This window comes from Megascapheus bottae, chromosome 2 (genome assembly GCF_031878675.1).
Source record: "Megascapheus bottae isolate mThoBot1 chromosome 2, mThoBot2.hap1, whole genome shotgun sequence".
Classification (NCBI taxonomy): Eukaryota; Metazoa; Chordata; class Mammalia; order Rodentia; family Geomyidae; genus Megascapheus; species Megascapheus bottae.
Window position 1 is genome coordinate 43,055,726 of NC_143510.1, and position 17,367 is coordinate 43,073,092.

The window sequence follows — 17,367 nt, forward strand, 5'->3', positions numbered from 1 at the left end:
CCATAGACTTTAAAGCACCAAATAATCATTTTGTAAAACAGAAAGCTCAGTGATTTAAGCTTGCAATAAGGAAGATGAGACCTGAGGGTTATGGTTCTGGTTCCAATTAACTAGCAAAAAGCTGAATAATAGAGCTGTGGCTCAAGTGGTAGAGTGCCAGTCTTGAATGGAAAAACTGAGGGAGAGCTCCAGATCCTGGGTCAAGCCCCAGTGTAAAGGAAAAACCCAAGTAAGCAAACATAACCTGTGGCATAATCAATGTGGCATTAAGCCACATATCCTAACATTAACTTTTATTATATGCATGTAAATTATAGACAATAAACAGAAAAACCCTGGCAGGACTACTTGAACTTTTAGCAAAATAGAAAATTCAACAGAAGATTCCTTCATTCTGGTTGGGCTCTGTGCTGTCTCAATGAGTCACCAAAGAAAGAGAACAAACAGCTTGGGTGAAAAGATCAGTTTCAAGCAAATTATCTCTCTTTATGACTTTCCCAAGTGAAGGAATCATAAAAAATGATACAATGAAAGACCCAGAGAACATTTTGGTTCAAAGGAGTTGCTGATAATGATAAAAAAAAAAATCCAAGTGAAAGAAAGTACACAGCAACAGAGTTTTAATGTGTAATTTTCAGTGGGATTTTCACTCTGACTTGGAGAAGTATTTTAGCAACTACATCATGTCTGATATCTCCTGTAGACTAGGATCGTTTAAATGGCTAAGAGGAATATTCGCCCCTATACAGAACATCCAATAGGTTGTCTTTGTCTTTTCTAGGAATGCTAATGAACGTAAGAGACAATCTCTCCTATATAGAATATAATGGAGGACTGCTTTTTTTTTTTTTTTTTTTTTTTGCTGGTCCTTGGTCTTGAACTCTGGGCCTGGGCATTGTCCCTGAGCTTTTCTGGCTTAATGCTAGCACTCTACCACTTGAATCACAGCTCTACTTCTAGCATGAGCTCTACTTCTAGTTGAGACCCAGCTCAAAGCATCACCATTTTAATGTCCTTTTATTATTTTGTACTCACAACAGACTCTAATATTTTCATGTTAGAAGAATTTAGGACTGCAGTCTGCAGTCTATTTGGGAGACCAAGCAAAAAGTAAGTGTGTGTGTGTGTGTGTGTGTGTGTGTGTGTAGGTCCTGGGGCTTGAACACAGGGCCTGGCTTAGTAGATTTTGAAATATTATAGAACTTTCTACGTATAGAAAGTTGGTACTCAAGGTTACCACTTGAGCCACAGCTCCATATCTGGCCTTTTACTGGTTAACTGGAGATAATCTGAGTCTCTCAGATTTTTCTGCTTGGACTGGCTTACAACTACAATCCTCAGACCTCAGCCTCCTGAGGAGCAAGAATTGTGTTGCCTTTTCTTATTTACTTTCTCTTCTCTTGCAGATTCTACAATCCATGTGCATCTTAGATTTACTACATCCAGAGGAAAGTCCGGGTCATTTTTAGGTAATATTGAAGAAAGAAGTCTCATGTCTAGCTTAAGACTTATTTTACATTCACAAGTTAATCAAATACTTCCTGGAACTTCTCGTTTCTCTCTCCTGGTCTCTCTCTAGCCATTTTTACTTGACAATTCTGATGCACTTTTTATACCAGTTAACTCTGATGCTCAATTAGACTGGGCTTGAGTTGCTCATGTAGAAGCAGCATCTGCCAGGCAATGGTAGTCCAGACTTCTCATGTTAGCTACTCAGGAGTCTGAGATACGAGGATAGTGGTTCAAGGCCAGTCCAGCCATAAAAGTCCATGAAATTCTTATCTTCAATTAACCAGCAAAAGGCCAGAAATGAAGGTGTGGCTTAAGTGGTAGAATGCCAAATTTGCACAAAAGAACCAAGCAAAAGCACGAGGCCATGAGTTCAAGCACAAATATCAGCACAGAAAGAAGAGGAAGGGGAGAAGGGGGAGGGAGAGAGGGAGGGGAGGACTGCCACATTGATCCCTGGGCCCACATTTCCACTTGTTCTCACCTTGTAGAGAGACAGATTCTGCCCTTGGTCCCCAGTCACTAACCCGGTGGTTTATCCCATGTATCCTTAAAACCATACTCTGATCTGCCATCTAGCTGACGCTTGGTGGTTTTCAGACCTCATTTTCCCTTTCCCCCTTCACCTGTGGATTTTTTTTCTTTCTTTTCTCTGAGATAACTTTAGACTTTATTTATCCACACACTGGCCCTTTGGCAAGTGCAAATCACATGATTCTGGTCAGTCCACTTTATTTCCCAGGATTCATTAAACACTTTTTTTAAAGGTGCTCATTTCAAAGTTCTAACTTACTGGCTATTGTTTCTTTCTGAAGTGGCTTTTTTGTTGTTGTTGTTACAGAACAATAGCTTAGCTCCAGTGAAGTCCCAGCTCATGTTCCCTGGCACTAGCTTGACACTGCAATTCTCTTTAAACTTGATTTCATTTGTTGATTGTTTTGTTTTGTTTGTTTTTAACCTCATCCCCTTCTTCTGTCTCAATAGCTTTTCCTTCCTTCCTTCCTTCCTTCCTTCCTTCCTTCCTTCCTTCCTTCCTTCCTTCCTTCCTTCCCTCCCTCCCTCCCTCTTTCCTTCCTTCCTTCCTTCCTTCCTTCCCTTCTTCCCTCCCTCCTACCCTTTCTCCTTATGTTCATCTCTTCTCTCTTTCTCGCTTTCTCCGTCTCTCTCTGTCTCTCTCCTCTCTCCTCTCTCTTCTCTTCTTCTTCTTCCTCTCTCTCCCTCCCTCCCTCCCTCCTTCCCTCCCCCTCCCTCCCTCCCTCCCTCTCTCTCTCTCTGTCTCTATCTCTGTCTCTGTCTCTCTGTCTCTGTCTGTCTGTCTGTCTGTCTGTCTGTCTGTCTCTCTTTCTCTCTCTCCCTCTCTCTCTCTCTCTCTCCCATTTCTCCACTGTTAATGACCTGATATTTTCCACTAAACTCTTCTTTCTTACTGAAAGAGAAAGAGACAAGTGAGGCAAAGTCCCCAGTGAATTCTCAGGTGTATTCTTATTGTTACAGCCTGTCTTAGATATTTCTAATGGAGATGAAATACAGCTCTTTCTATTCTAGAGCTCAGGCCTGGAAGAGAAAAACATTTGAAATAAATAATGGGTAATATTCATGAGAAAATACAGCTCCCAGCAGGTTAAATTGCACTGTATGACTTCAAAGTTTGAGGGTCTAATTTCACTTCTATGACTGCTTTGTTGTGTGACACTGAATGAAAAATAGGAGGGGGGAGTAGTGCCAGGTATCAGAGGCCTGTAGCCTCTACTCAGGAGGTTGAGATCTGAGGCCTGAGGTTCAAAGTCAGCCCCAGGGGAAGATAAATCCAAGAGAGTCTTATCTCCAAGTAAACAGCAAAAAGCCAGAAGTGGCAGGTACTTGTGGCTCATACTCTGTAAGCCTAGCTACTCAGGAGGCTGAAATCTAAGGCTTGTGTGTTGTTCACAGCCAGCCTGAGCAGGAAATGCTGTGAAACTCTTTTTTTTTTTTTTTTTTTTTTTTTTTTTTTGGTTGTGGGGCTTGAACTCTAGGCCTAGTGCTCTACCATTTTGAGCCACAGCATCGCTTCCATTTTCTGGTGGTTAATTGGAGGTAAGAGTCTCATAAACTTTCCTGCTTTAATCCATGGTCCTCAGGTATCAGTCTCCTGAGTAGCTAGGATTACAGGCATGAGACACCAGTGCCCAGCTTTCCACAAAACTCTTATCTCCAATTAACCACCAAAAAGCTAGAAGTGGAGCTCTTTCTCAACTAGTAGAATACCAGCCTTGAACTGAAAAACCTATGGACAGCATCCAGGCTCAGAGTTCAAGCCCCAGTATCAGCACACACACATACATACGAGCATACACACACACACACACACACACACACACACACACACACACACACACAAAGGTAAAAAGAGGAAAAGAAGGGACCAACTCTGAGCAACCCTTTGTCATCTTGACTGAGTTATTTCTTCCTATTCACCTCCCTGCCGTCCTTCTCACATCATATTATTTCATAGCATTTTTGTGATATTTTCATCTTCTTGGTTTCTTTGAATTGTGTCTCCTCTAGATTGACCTCGGTGCTGAGTGATCTGTTTGGGACTCCACTTTTCTTTCCTGCTAACCCAGCCATCAAGGGTTCACTAGTTCAGCAACCCTGCCAGGTAACTCGAAAGCCAATCTGTTAAAGTAATTCACAGCAAGGTACCTGTTCACTGACTCATCAAACTTTCATTGTGCCACCTCAGGTCTTATGCCACCCCAGGTCTTGTGCCACTCCAGGTGTCGAGGTGTCATTAGCAATGTTTCGTGTAGGGACCATAAGCTTTGAAACCCAGCATGCTTAAGTTTAAATCTCACCATGTCAGTTGCAAGATGTGTCACCCAGGATAAAAATGATCCAGTCATTCTAGGAGTCTCCAATTCCTTATTTACAAAATGGTGTCAATAAAGAATTTTTGCAGGAGCATATGAGCTTTAAGGATACCTTTAGCTAGGTCCTGGTGGCTCACCCCTATTATTCTAGCTACTCAAGGGCTGAGATCTAAGGATTATGGTTCAAAGCCAGCCCATACAGGAAAATCCCTGGGACTATTATATCCAATTAATCAGCAAAAAGCCAGAAGTGGAGCTGTGGCTCAAGAGGTAGAGTGCTAGGAGGCTTAAGCCCTAAAGCTAAGGTACAGTGTCTAAGCCCTGAATTCAAGCCCCAGTAATGGCATAAAAACAAAACCAAACAAACAATACACACCCCTACAATTTTATACAGTAGGGAACTCAACTTTGATGTTAAATAGACAGTATCTACTATTCTATTTTCCTTGCCTTCTCCCATCTGTTTTTATTTTAATGAGGACCTTTGCTTCTGTTGCTTTAGATATAAATTGGTAAGGCTTTAACAATGAAATGTATGAAATCTGTGGCTGTTCAGAGATATTTAGGGAGCCAGGGACAACATTATCCTGCCTCTCCTCTATGCCAGTTGTCTCACTTGTGACCACAGAATACCTCAGTATCAGCTGTCCAAGGAACTGAAGACAGAGGAGGGGTGTTATAAGGATACACGTTTCCAAATGAGGCAACCTGGCTAAGAAATGCCAGGACACAGCCGCTGCAGGTCGGGAAGAAAAAAAAGTAGGTCAGAGTGTCAGATCGCATATAAGAGGAGGGCTCAAAGCCATCAACAGTAACAAACTGTGAAAACTGCTGCAATCAACAGAAACCAAAGGGCAATCCTTTCACACATGCTCAATGGCAAGAAGTGCTGGCTGGACAATCATCTTTCTGCTTCCCTTGCATACACTGCAAAACAAGCAAACAAAAAGCCAGCCCAACCCAGAAGACGATGATGAAATAAAGAGACCAGAGATCTGGCTCTGTAGAACACAGAGAGACAGTATGAAAGTGGAAATCATAGTATATTCTTCATTGTTTTTGTCACCAAAATTTGGGTTATGCCATTCAAATGTTTATGGATTCTATTTATTTATTTTTTGAACTCAGGGCCACTGTGCTCTCGCTTGGCATTTCACTCAATACGTTACTCTACCACTTGTAGGCCACGTGTACACCTCCACATCTAACTTCATGCTCGTTAATTGGAAATAAGAAGCTCAGGGACCTTTCTGACAGGGATAGCTTCAAATTGTGATCCTCAAATCTCTGCCACCTGAATAGCTAGGATTATAAGCATGAGCTATCTATGCCTGGCTTGAAATTTCTTTGGATTTTCAAAAATTAGTTTTTGTGTTTCTTTTTTTGTCAAAACTGAATGTAAAATGCTTTGGTGAAAGGAGACTGGCCAACCAAAATTGGAAGAAAACATCAAATATCTGTATATTTTCAGTTCACAGTTCAATTCTAGTTAGTATTGCTTACAAAGTACTGATTAATATGTTATTCATATATTGTATGTTTATATTAATATATAAACAGTATTTACAAGTGAAAAAGCTGCACAGAATTGACTGAACAAAGGAAAGCTTACTGATATTCTTCAGTTACTTCACCAGTGACCACTATCTCCATCCAGGCCCCACCTCTTTTATTTTTATTTTTTTTGTGTGTGTGTGCCAGTCTTGGGGCTAGAACTCAGGGCCTGGGCACTGTCCATGAGCTTCTTGTTCAAGGCTAGCCCTCTACTTCTTAAGCCAAAGCTCCAATTCTGGCTTTTTGGCTGATTAATTGTAGAAAACAAGACTCAGACTATCTTGTCTGGGTTGGCTTTGAACTTGAATCCTCACATGTCAGCCAGTTGAATAGCAAGGATTACAGGCATGAACTATCTTGGCACCATTGCACAATTTCCAATTCAGTATGAATTAACCCATTGTGAAGCTAGCATTTTCCTGATTCCTAGTACCACCAGCTAGGGACCATGAGCCTTTTGTGGAAGAGCTACTGCATAATCAAGCCATAATATTGTTGAAGTTACTGCAGATAAGCTGCCTGATGTTCGAACCACAATGAGAGCCAAGAATTTATTATTTTTCTGACATCAGATATTCAATAATTCTATACAAAAATGGTCTGACTTAAATTTCACACAAGCCTATTAAGAATTTTAAATAAGGAGCAGGAAAGAAGGGTAGAAGGGGTGACATTGAACAAACTTTAAGCCAGGCACTGGTGGCTCATACCTATAATCCTATTCAAGAGACTAAAATCTGAGGATCATGGTTCAAAGCCAGTTGGGGCAGGAAACTCTGTGAGACTCTTATCTCCAATTAAACCCCAGAAAAAGAAGAAGTCTGAAGTGGAGCAGTTGCTCAAGTGGTGGAGTGCTAGCCTTGAGTAAAAGCAGCTCAGGGACAGAGTTCAAGGCAGGACCTCAGGACCTATGTGGGTGTAGAGGAGGGTGTGAGGGGGAGGGGGGATATTTCTGTACAACTAGTTAACAGAAGGTATAATTGAATTAAATTATGTAAATTGTAGATATGGCTTAAGAGTGCCACCTTGAGCAAAAAGCCAAGCTTTTTTTTCTGGTATTTTTACTTATTGGCTCATTACTTGGAGGTAAGAATCTCATGATTTTTATCTGGGCTGGATTTGAACCATGGTTTTCAGATCTCCATCTCCTGAATAGCTAGGGTTATTAGCACTAGCACCCAGCTGACTAAAGCAAAATTTGAATTCATAGCCATATATAACTGAAAAAAGTTTAGAGTTAAACTCAAGAGTCAGGAAACCCTTCCACTACTGAAAGCAGTGGAAATTATTTAAATATTTTAGAGTCAACTGACAAGAAACCTCATATCTTTTATTTATGAGATCATTATGTTAGCATATGAGCCCAATTATCCTACAGTATTATTTTTTTTTGCCAGTCCTGGGCTTGAGCTCAGGGCCTGAGCATTGTCCTTGGGCTTTCTCAAGGCTAGAGCTCTACCACTTGAGATTCAGAACCAGTTCCAGCTTTTTTTCTATGTATGTGGTACCAAGGAATTGAACACCGGTCTTGGTGCATGCTAGGCAAGCATTCTACTGTAGGATAGGGCCAAACTCCCGGCCCTATCCTACAGTATTTTTAAAAAGATAAATTAAATTAGCTGATTCAACTTAGCATCAATGAAGGAAAACAACAATGTAATCCTCTTCTAAGCTCAGAATTAGTAATTCCTTTCACCATTCTCTACTTGCATAAATACACTGATATTTGTTATAAAAGAGCTTTATCCTTTGGAGACATTAGTTTTGTGAACTAAATTTATAGCTATATTTCAGTTTGTCTCATGAATGAAGATCCTATTTTTTAAAATACAAAAACAGGGGCCAGGAGTTTAGCCTACTGGTAGAGTGCTTGCCTAGCATGCACCAAGACCCGTGTTCAATTCCTTGGTACCACATACATAGAAAAAAACCTCTGGTGGTGCTGAGGAAAACCCAAGGACAGTGCCCAGGCCCTGAGTTCAAGGCCCAGGACTGGAAAAAAATACAAAAATAAGAAAAGGCTACATATCTACAGACTTCTGACTGATCCTACTTGAAAATGTATACTTAGCTGGGCAACAGTGGTAGCTTTTGCCTATAGTCCTAGCTAATCAAGAGGTTGATATCTAAGGATCATGGTTTGAACCAGGGAGCCACCCAAACCTGCAACTCTTAACTCCAACTAACCATCGGAAAGCTGGAACTGGCTGAAGTGGTAAAAGTGCCAGACTTGAAAAGTCAGGTAAGCGTACAAGGTTCCAAGTTCAAGCCCCAGTACTGACACAAAAAGAAAAGAAAATGTGCATTTAGTTACTATATTTGTATATATGCACACTTATTTAACAAAAATATGGGATGCACATAAATTGCTTTGTTAAACTGCAAAAAAAAAACCCCATCAACACAACCTAAAATTAGGATAAATAAGGGAAGGGGTGGGACGGGAGGGGTGGGTGAGAATGTTGAAAGGACTGACATTGGTCATGATGTATGATATCTAGAAACTTTTTCAGTGAATGGAAACTCCTTGTACAGCTACATAAAGATTCAAAAAATATTCAAAAAGAGAAAGGAAAACAAAAATAAAACCAAACAAAATATGGGACAGAAGGCTTCTTTCTCCAAGGATGTCTTTTTTAATTCCAATTTGTGTGTGTGTGTGTGTGTGTGTGTGTGTGTGTGTGTGTGTGTGTGTGTGCATGCTGGCACTGGGGTCTGAACTCAGGGACTGAGCACTCTCCCTGAACTTTTTTTGCTCAGTGTTAGTGCTCTACTACTTGAGTCACACCTCTGCTTCTGGCCTTTCCCAGGTTTAATAGGTGATGAGTGGCATGTGGACTTTCCTGTCCAGGCTGGCTTCAAAACTCAATCCTTAGATCTCAGCCTCCTGAGTAGCTAGGATTACATATATGAGTTACCAGTGCCTGGCTCAAGGATGGCTTTCTGATGAACTGGTTTGAATGTAAAGTGAGCATTCATAGTGTTGTTGTTGTTGTTGTTATTATTATTATTATTATTATTCGTTGTGGGGCTTGAATTCTGGGCCTGGGCACTGTCCCCGAGCTCTTCAGCTCAAGGCTAGCACTCTACCACTTGAGTCACAGTGCCACTTCCAATTTTCTGGTACTTAACTGGAGATAAGAGTCTCATGGACTTTTGTGCTCAGACTGCATTTGAACTGTGATCCTCAGATCTCAGCCTCCTGAGTAGCTAGGATTATAGGTGTGAGCCACTGGTGCCTGGCTGATAATTTTTAAAACAGGACTTTGAACCTCCCCCTCCCCCAGCCATTCACACTTTAAAATTTGCAGGTAACAGCCGGGCTTGGTGGCTCACGCCTGCATCCTAGCTACTCAGGAGGCTGAGATCTGAGGATCACTGTTCAAAGCCAGCCCAGGCATTAAAGAACATGAGACTCTAATCTCCAATTAATCACTAGAAAGCAGGAAGTGGGGTTGTGGTTCAAGGGGTAGGGTGGTAGTCTTGGGCTGAAGAGCTCAGTGACAGCACTCAGGCCCAGAGTTCAAGCCCCATAACCCACCAAAAAAAAAAAAAAATGCAGGTAACGTTTTTGCAAATAGCTTTTCACTTCTACCCATTTATGTGTGATTAGTCCTAAGTGTCTGAGTGAATATTAAAATTTCTTGTGGGAAATTGAAAGTACATAAATATAAGTGCTGACACCTCTTGCATTCCATTCCTGGGAAAATGAGCTTTTAAAAACCCATTGTAAGGAACCTGGAACCATAGCCGCATCGCCACTATCTTCACTATCTTTGTCTATTTTCTTTCTTTTAAATCTTGTATGTTTTCTTAGTCCTAGCAGTTTAATGGAATAGAAATCATCACATCAATGACCTTTTAGGGAAATCAACTACCTTCATATTTTGTTTCTAACTTTCTGTCTCTCTCTGTCTCTGTCTCTGTCTCTCTCTCTCTTTCTCTCTGTCTGTCTATCTGTCTCTGTCTCTCTGTCTCTCTGTCTCTCTCTGTCTGTCTCTCTCCCTGTCTGTCTCTGTCTCTGTCTCTGTCTCTCTCTCTGTCTCTGTCTCTCTCTCTCTCTCTCTCTCTCTCTCTCTCTCTCTCTCTCTCTCTCTCTCTCTCTCTCTCTCTCTCTCTCTCTCTCTCTCTCTTTAGGGTGGGGGAGTAGTGATTGGAGCCAAGAGTCTCATGCACTCTCTTGCCAAGGATGGCTTTGAACTATGATGTTCAGAATTCAGCCTCCTGAGTAGCTAGGATTACAAGCATGAGCCACCAAACCTAGCTTTCTGTTTCCTTTTTAACATTTGTTCTTTCAAGAAGAAACTCCTCTCAGTGCCTCATTACTTTAGCAAATCAAATGTGTTTTCTATAATTCTCTCTAATACGTTCTATAAATTAAGAAGACAAGATGAGGCAGAAACTAAAGACACACTGACAGGAAGAAGATGCGCAAATTTACAGTGAGATTACGAAGTCATTACATATATAGGGGATGGGGAATATTTGATTTTGGATCTAATAATCTACTTTCTGTGGAGTCATTTAGGCTAGCACACTAGGACAAGCTTTCACTTGCTTTCTTGCTCTTAAAGAAGGGGAATAAAGATGAGAAGCCTCCACCTGTAACCGAGGCTGGGGTTTTATGGTAGGTTTTTCTGATTTTTAATTCTAAAGCTTGATTGGTGACCATCTCCACTGTAAGATGAACTTTCCTGATCTTGTTTCTCTAGCAGTATTGTGTTTCCCCTTATGATATTTCAGAAGGGGTATGTCAGCCAAAAGCACTGATTTCCTTTATTATCCTGACGGCTAGGTGGTAAATTGAAATACATGTCCTTAAAGCATGGAACTTCACTGGAGGCTGATGGTGAACTCCATAAAAAAGCTGCATTTGTTGCCTTTGGTATGGAAAAAGAATCTAAGCTTATATAAACTTATAAGTAAATGCATTGGGTGGTATGAAAGTGTATACAAATGTTTTAACTGTAGTATGACAGAGTCAAGGAAGAACTCAATGTAATTCCTTAGAAAAGCAAAGTCAAGGTTCAGCAAAATAAAACATGAGGAAGGTGGTACTTGAAAGGGGTGGGATGGGGTGAAAGGGAGAGGAGTAGAGAAGTGAAGAGGAGAAGGGGGGAGAATGCAGTTTAGAATTCAAAAATTGAACATTGGGAAGAGGTTGGGTTGGGAAGGGATGGTTGAGAACGTTGAAAGGAGTGGCATCTATGAAGATATATTGTATTCATAAATTGCTTTCTTAAACAGTAAGTCCTTTGTATAACTACTTAAAGACAATAAAAATTACTGAAAAAAAAAGAATCTAATCTTAGCCAGGCCCCAGTGGTTCACATCTAGAATCTTCTTTAGTTGGGAGGATAGCAGTTATCTATGAGATTCTTTTTTTGGTCAGTCATGGGGCTTGAACTCTGGGCACTGCCCCTGAGCTTTTCAGCTCAAGGCTAGCACTCTGCCACACTGAGCCACAATGCCACTTCTGGTTTTCAGGTGGTTAATTGGAGATGAGTCTCATGGACTTTAGTGCCCAGGCTGGATTGGGACTGTGATCCTCAGATCTCGGCCTCCCGAATAGCTAGTATTACAGGCCAGAACCACAGGTCACCTGGCATGAGATTCTTATCTTTACTTAACCAACCAAATTCAAAAGTGGAGGTGTGACTCAAGAGGTAAAATATCAGACTTGAGTGGACAAAACTAAGCAAGAATCTTTGAGTCTGCGAGCCTAAAAGCTGGAAATGGAGATGTGGCTCATGTAGTAGAACACTAGCCTTCAACACAAAATCCCAGGCCTTGAATTCAAATCTTACTACCCGGACAACACAAAGCAAAACAACAAAAATCAAACATGCAAACAAAAAAGGGAATAATCTGTCTGTTACTAATTTCTGTGATGGAAGGGAAACAGAAAAGGCACAAAAGAAACCATGACTTGAAGCAAACTTCTCAAATTCTGCTTGCTGAATTGTGAATCTAAGTCACAGACTTTTTTTTTTTTTTGCCAGTCCTGGGGCTTGAACTCAAGGCGTAAGCACTTTCCTTGGATTTTCTCAAGGCTGGAACTCTACCACTTGAGCCACAGCACCACTTCGGGCTTTTTCTATATATGTAGTACCCAGGTCTCTGTCCATGCTAGGCAAACATGTTACACTAGGCCAAACTCCCGGCCCCTAAGTCACAGATTTTATCTGGAGCCTGGAATACCCATAATTCTTTCTACCTCCAACATTTATTTAGTCATTCATTGTTTCTTTCATTCATTCTTCTCTCTCTCTCTCTTTGTGTGTACTAGTATGAATAATGGCTTGAACATGAGGCCTTATGCTTCTTCCTTACCCATTTCGCTCAAGGCTGGTGTTCTACCACTTGAGCCACAGCTCCATTTCTGGCTTTTTGCCCATGAATTACATCAAGACTCTCACAGATTTTTTTTTCCCCTAAGCTGGTTTTACTTTATGATCCTCAGATCTCAGACTCCTGAGCAGCTAGGATTCCAGGCATGAGCCACCAGCATCCAGCTTCAGTCTCCAATGTTAATGTGCATAAGGAATCACCTTGTCATTAAAATAAAGATGACTACATTTTGCCTGAAGAGCTTGTGATTTAGTAGGTGGGATTCTGGAATTTTTTTCTCCTTAACACCACCTTAGTTTACTGTAACACAGATGGTGTGGAGACCACACTTGGAGAAACACTGACTCATAATGAATGCAGTTGGCTGGCACATCTCTTATTTTAGTCCTGGTTGCTTTGCCTGAGTTCCAGATCTGTATATCCAATTGCCTGCTAGAAATCACCCAATCTACCTTGAACTTGCTATTGTCTGCATCCAAATGCATCTTTTCCTTTAAAACCCAAACACAGGCTTTCCATTCCTGTTGTTGAAAAGAGCCATCAGTTGAGTCGCCTAAGGCAATTCTGCACTTGAGATTCAGTGATAGGATTTGCACTCGGGATACTTGGTGTATGACAGCAACAGAGTATCTACTCTCATCTCTACACCTTGTCATGCCTACCCAGTCGTTCTAGTTTGACTAACAACCCAATCATAACAGCTGCTTTATTTATTGAGGTTTGCAGTGGACCAGGCCTTCTTATTTTTGCACGAATTAATTCTATCTTTTCTTGGATCTACTGAATTCTGTGTCAGTTTTATTTTATCTATTTATTTTTTGGCAGTTCCATATCCCCCGAGGCTAGATCTGTTCCCCAATCTTGTCACTGTCAGTCAAGACTTCTGCTTGAAAACACACAGTATTATCTTATTTCCAAAGGGAGACCCCCTCCACAGGGACCCTCCCAGTCTATGCTATTGTCTTCTACCTTAGGATTCCAGGGCTATTTGTGGCTATCCACAATCATATTTACTAAGTCCCTTTAACTGTTGTCACTCAACTTGCTGCTACCCTGAAACAATAATGTGTAAGAGGTGAAAGGGAATTTAGAATTTGTCTCTTCCAATTTCCTTAGAGAGTGAGGTCTTGCCAGGCACCTCTGGCTCATGTCTGTTATCCAAGCTACTCAAGAGGCTGAGCCTGTGCAGGCAGAAAAATCAATGAGACTCTTACCTCCAATTCACCACCAAGAAGCCAGAAGTGGAAGAAGAGCTAAATGATGAAGTGATTTTCAAAGGATTAGAGCACAGAGAAAGTTGGAGATACATACAAATCTTCAGTTTTTGTCTGTAGGTCTAATTTTGGGCTGTGTCGCCATCTCAGTGGAGTCACATGATTTTGGGATTTTTGTCTGTGCTGATATTTTCTGTATCTGCTTACATCTAGGATAGTACTTGAACAAAGCAATCATCAATGGACATACCACAGATGTGTTTGTCTTGTGCCATTTTGGGGGCTTGAATTCAAGGACTGGGTGCTATCCCTGGGCTTCTTTGGCTCAAGCCTAGCACCCTACCACTTGAGCCACAGCTCCACTTGGTAGTTAATTGGAGATCAGAGCCTCACAGATTTTCCTGTCCTGGCTGGCTTTGAATCAGGATCCTCGGATCTCAGCTTCCTCAGTAGTTAGGATTCCAGGTGTGAGCCACCAGTGCCCAGCTTAGGACTGCTGCTTTTAAATAGCATGTGGGAAGTTTTGAGCTGACTTTCCCCTTTTTCCTAGTTTGGTTTCTTCTGAAATAAATGATCTGTTCGCCATATAAATCTGTTTCCAACAGCCTTCACACAGACTAGCTTAATAAGATTTAGCCCAAAATCGAAAATAAATTTAATTTGAGGGAACATAAAAATATAGTAGCTTTCAAGTGTTCCTAACTTCACAGATAGACTCAGTGGAGCCCGTGGCTCCCATCTGTATTCCTAAATGGAAAGAAAAGAGGGATGCCAAGCACTGGGTGTGGGCGGCTCACGCTTGTAATCCTAGCCCCTTAAGAGGCTGAGATCTGAGGTTCCAATTGGAAGAGCCCAGGTAAAGTCCATGAGACTTTTCACTCCATTTGACCCAGTACCTGCACACACACGAAGCAACAGTCCTCTTTCTACAGATGAGATCATCCTAGGCAAGCACCTCACCCTGGAAGGATAGCACCAGTTGGCTGTCAGGATCTCAGCATCCAGTGATGACTGTTGAGGTAGACGAGAAAGTTCTAGCAGGGAAAGAAGGGAAAGTGCTCCTGATGCTGTCATCTCAATGCCTGTAACCTTTGCTCCTCAGGAGAGTGAGATCTAAGGATCATGGTTTGATGCCAGCCCAAGCAGAAAAGTCTGGAAGACTCTTATGTCCAGTTAACCACCAAACAGCCAAAAGCACAGCTGTGGCTTGAGTAGTAGAGCACCTAGGCCATGCATTCAAGCCCTGGTACAGAAAGAAGAGAGAGAGAGAGAAAGAGAGAGAGAGAGAGAGAGAGAGAGAGAGAGAGAGAGAGAGAGAGAGAGAGAGAGAGAGAGAGAGAGGACTAGTTCTCATAATAATAAATACCATCAATGGACAATATGTAGTAATGAGGCTTGAACTCAGGGAACTGTTCTTCCAGCCCTCATGTATGGACAACCTGATAAGTATCAGACCAAATGTTAATACCTCTTAACAACTTGCAAGGCAGCTAGTACTCATGTACACAGAAGGTAATTTCCTAAATATCATCTGTGTACTGACATACAAAGAATTCCACAGTGCAGGCTCTTGTTTTCCAAGCAGTTGCTGTGAGCCAAGAATCTTCACAAGCACAATTCAGGACACGGGGTCTAAAATACAGCAGATTGTAAGGGGCTCGGTGAGAACGGATCTTTGAAGGTAGGCCTGTGAAGGAATGATCCCTTCATCTATCATAAGATAATTATGGCTTGTGTTCACATTTCTACTCTTGTCTCCTTGCCAAGAAGGAAATTATGCTGTTTATCCAGAGCTGGCAATTTCAGCCCAATTGACTTATTGGAGGTTACAGATAGATTTGTGTGCAGTCCATCAAATCACTGACCAAAATGTCCCTTGGTTGAATTACGACTGGGGACGGATGCTTCCAGCTATGCTTTACCCTTGCTTTAAAAGGATCAATTAGGATACAATTTGATCATCAGCAGAGTTTCCACGAATCATTGAAATGCATATTGATCTTTTTTTTTTTTTGCAGAATACAGAATAATCCGAGTTACTCAGGAAGTAGAGATGTGAGAATCACAGTTTAAAGCCACCCTGGACAGGAAAGTCCATGAAACTCATATCCAATGATCCACCAAAAAGCTAGAACTTGGGACTGCTCTTCTTCATTCCATCTCAAGATCTGCAGACATCTTACCTTTTTGTTACTTCTCAAATCTTCCTCCTTCCCTCCCTCCCTCCCTCCCTCCCTTCCTTTTTCTCTCTCTCTTTCTTTCTTTCTTTCCTTTCCTTTCCTCCCTTCCTCAGCCCTTCCCCCTCCCTCCCTTCCTTCCCTCCCTCTCTTCCTCTCTCCCTCCTTCTTTCCTTCTCTTCTTCCTTCCTTTTTGTGCTAGTACTGGCATTTGTACTCAGGGTCTCATATGCTTGCCTAGCATTTCCACTCAAGACTGATGTTTTATCACTTGAGCCACAGATCTACTTCCAGCTTTTTCCTGGCGAAGTGAACACAGAGTCTCATGGACTTCTGGGTTGGCCGTGAGCCTCAATCCTCAGATCTCAGCCTCCTTGGAAGCTAGGATTCCAGAGGTGAGTCACTGGCACTAGGATTCAACTCACTTTTGAATCATTATCCCAGGAAAGGGATAATGTTCCTTCACTAATTTGCCACTGTTGGCCTATAAGAATTACTCCCTTTGCCATTTCAGCGGATAATAATGATCATTCCCATAAGCACAGACTATCCATGAAACATCAACGTGGCGGACAGCAGTTTTCAACATATTGCAGTCAACTGGTACACCCATAGCAGTTGCTGTTGGAACAACATAGGTAATTATGTATACAATTACATATATTATATACACTATATATGATATATACAAGTATTTATTATACAGATAGTTATATATAGACACACAATTCAATTATCTATGTAATCATATATTCAATTACATATAATAAAATTATACCGTGTGTACATGCATACATTATATACAATTGTAGATATAGTTGTATATATGATTATAAACGATGATTACATTAGATTACATATATAATGTATACAATTGCATATACTGCATATACACATGTAGACTATATACTGCATGTATATTATATACTATATATTATATATACAATTATATTACTGTATATAGTATTCATACTATATACAACATACATTCACTCACTTAGATAATTGTATATATTATACATTGATTACACAATTTTATATAATATATGTAGTATACAGTATACTACAATACAATAATACACTATAATACTATAATACAATTATATATGTGTATATATATATGTATATATATATATGACAGCAATGAAGTCACATCAGGAAGCAAAGAGCTCATGAACAGCAGTCCAAGTTTTCCCTGAGGAGAGCTGGAGAGAATCATGTCAGCACTACAGAATAACAAGCCTTCAAGGCTTCCCAAGGGTTAAACAGCTGGATGAGTGCTGTGTGTGTTTACCTATGTATCACATCTGGGCAATTCTTTAATTCTGTATGTTAAGTGCCCCAGCATGTTGGTGAACGTGCTTGTGTGAGTGTGTTTGTGTAGGTGTGTATGTGTGTGTGAGAGAGAGAGAGCCCGTGAGAGAGGGGGAGAGGCAGAGAGGCAGGCAGACAGACAGGCAGACAAGCTTGAAAGTAAGTATAAGACTCCTCTGTGCGCTCCTTCTCCCCTCCGCCCCCCCTCCAGACCCCTCCCCAGGACCCCCGGGCAGGGGGGACGCCCGGTGGCCCCCGGAGAGGCTGCGGTGGGAAGTTTGCCGACCTCGGAGGACCCTGGCTGGGAGATCTTCCTGCTCCCCGAAGGGTGGTGGGTGCCGAACTCCGCGCATTGCGCAGGAGGCCGGGGACCCCGGGCTGCGGACACCGGGGGCTGAA

The 17,367-nt window shown here is 41.5% G+C and overlaps 1 protein-coding gene across 1 annotated transcript in view; it reads left to right on the forward strand.

Moving 5' to 3' along the window:
* Positions 1-17,062: 17,062 nt before the first annotated feature.
* Tmem117 (transmembrane protein 117) overlaps positions 17,063-17,367 on the forward strand; it is a 350,457-nt gene continuing 350,152 nt past the window's right edge. The window contains exon 1 of the mRNA XM_090355491.1: positions 17,063-17,127. The gene's annotated coding sequence lies outside the window, so the exon portion shown is untranslated. The remainder of the gene's footprint in view (positions 17,128-17,367) is intronic.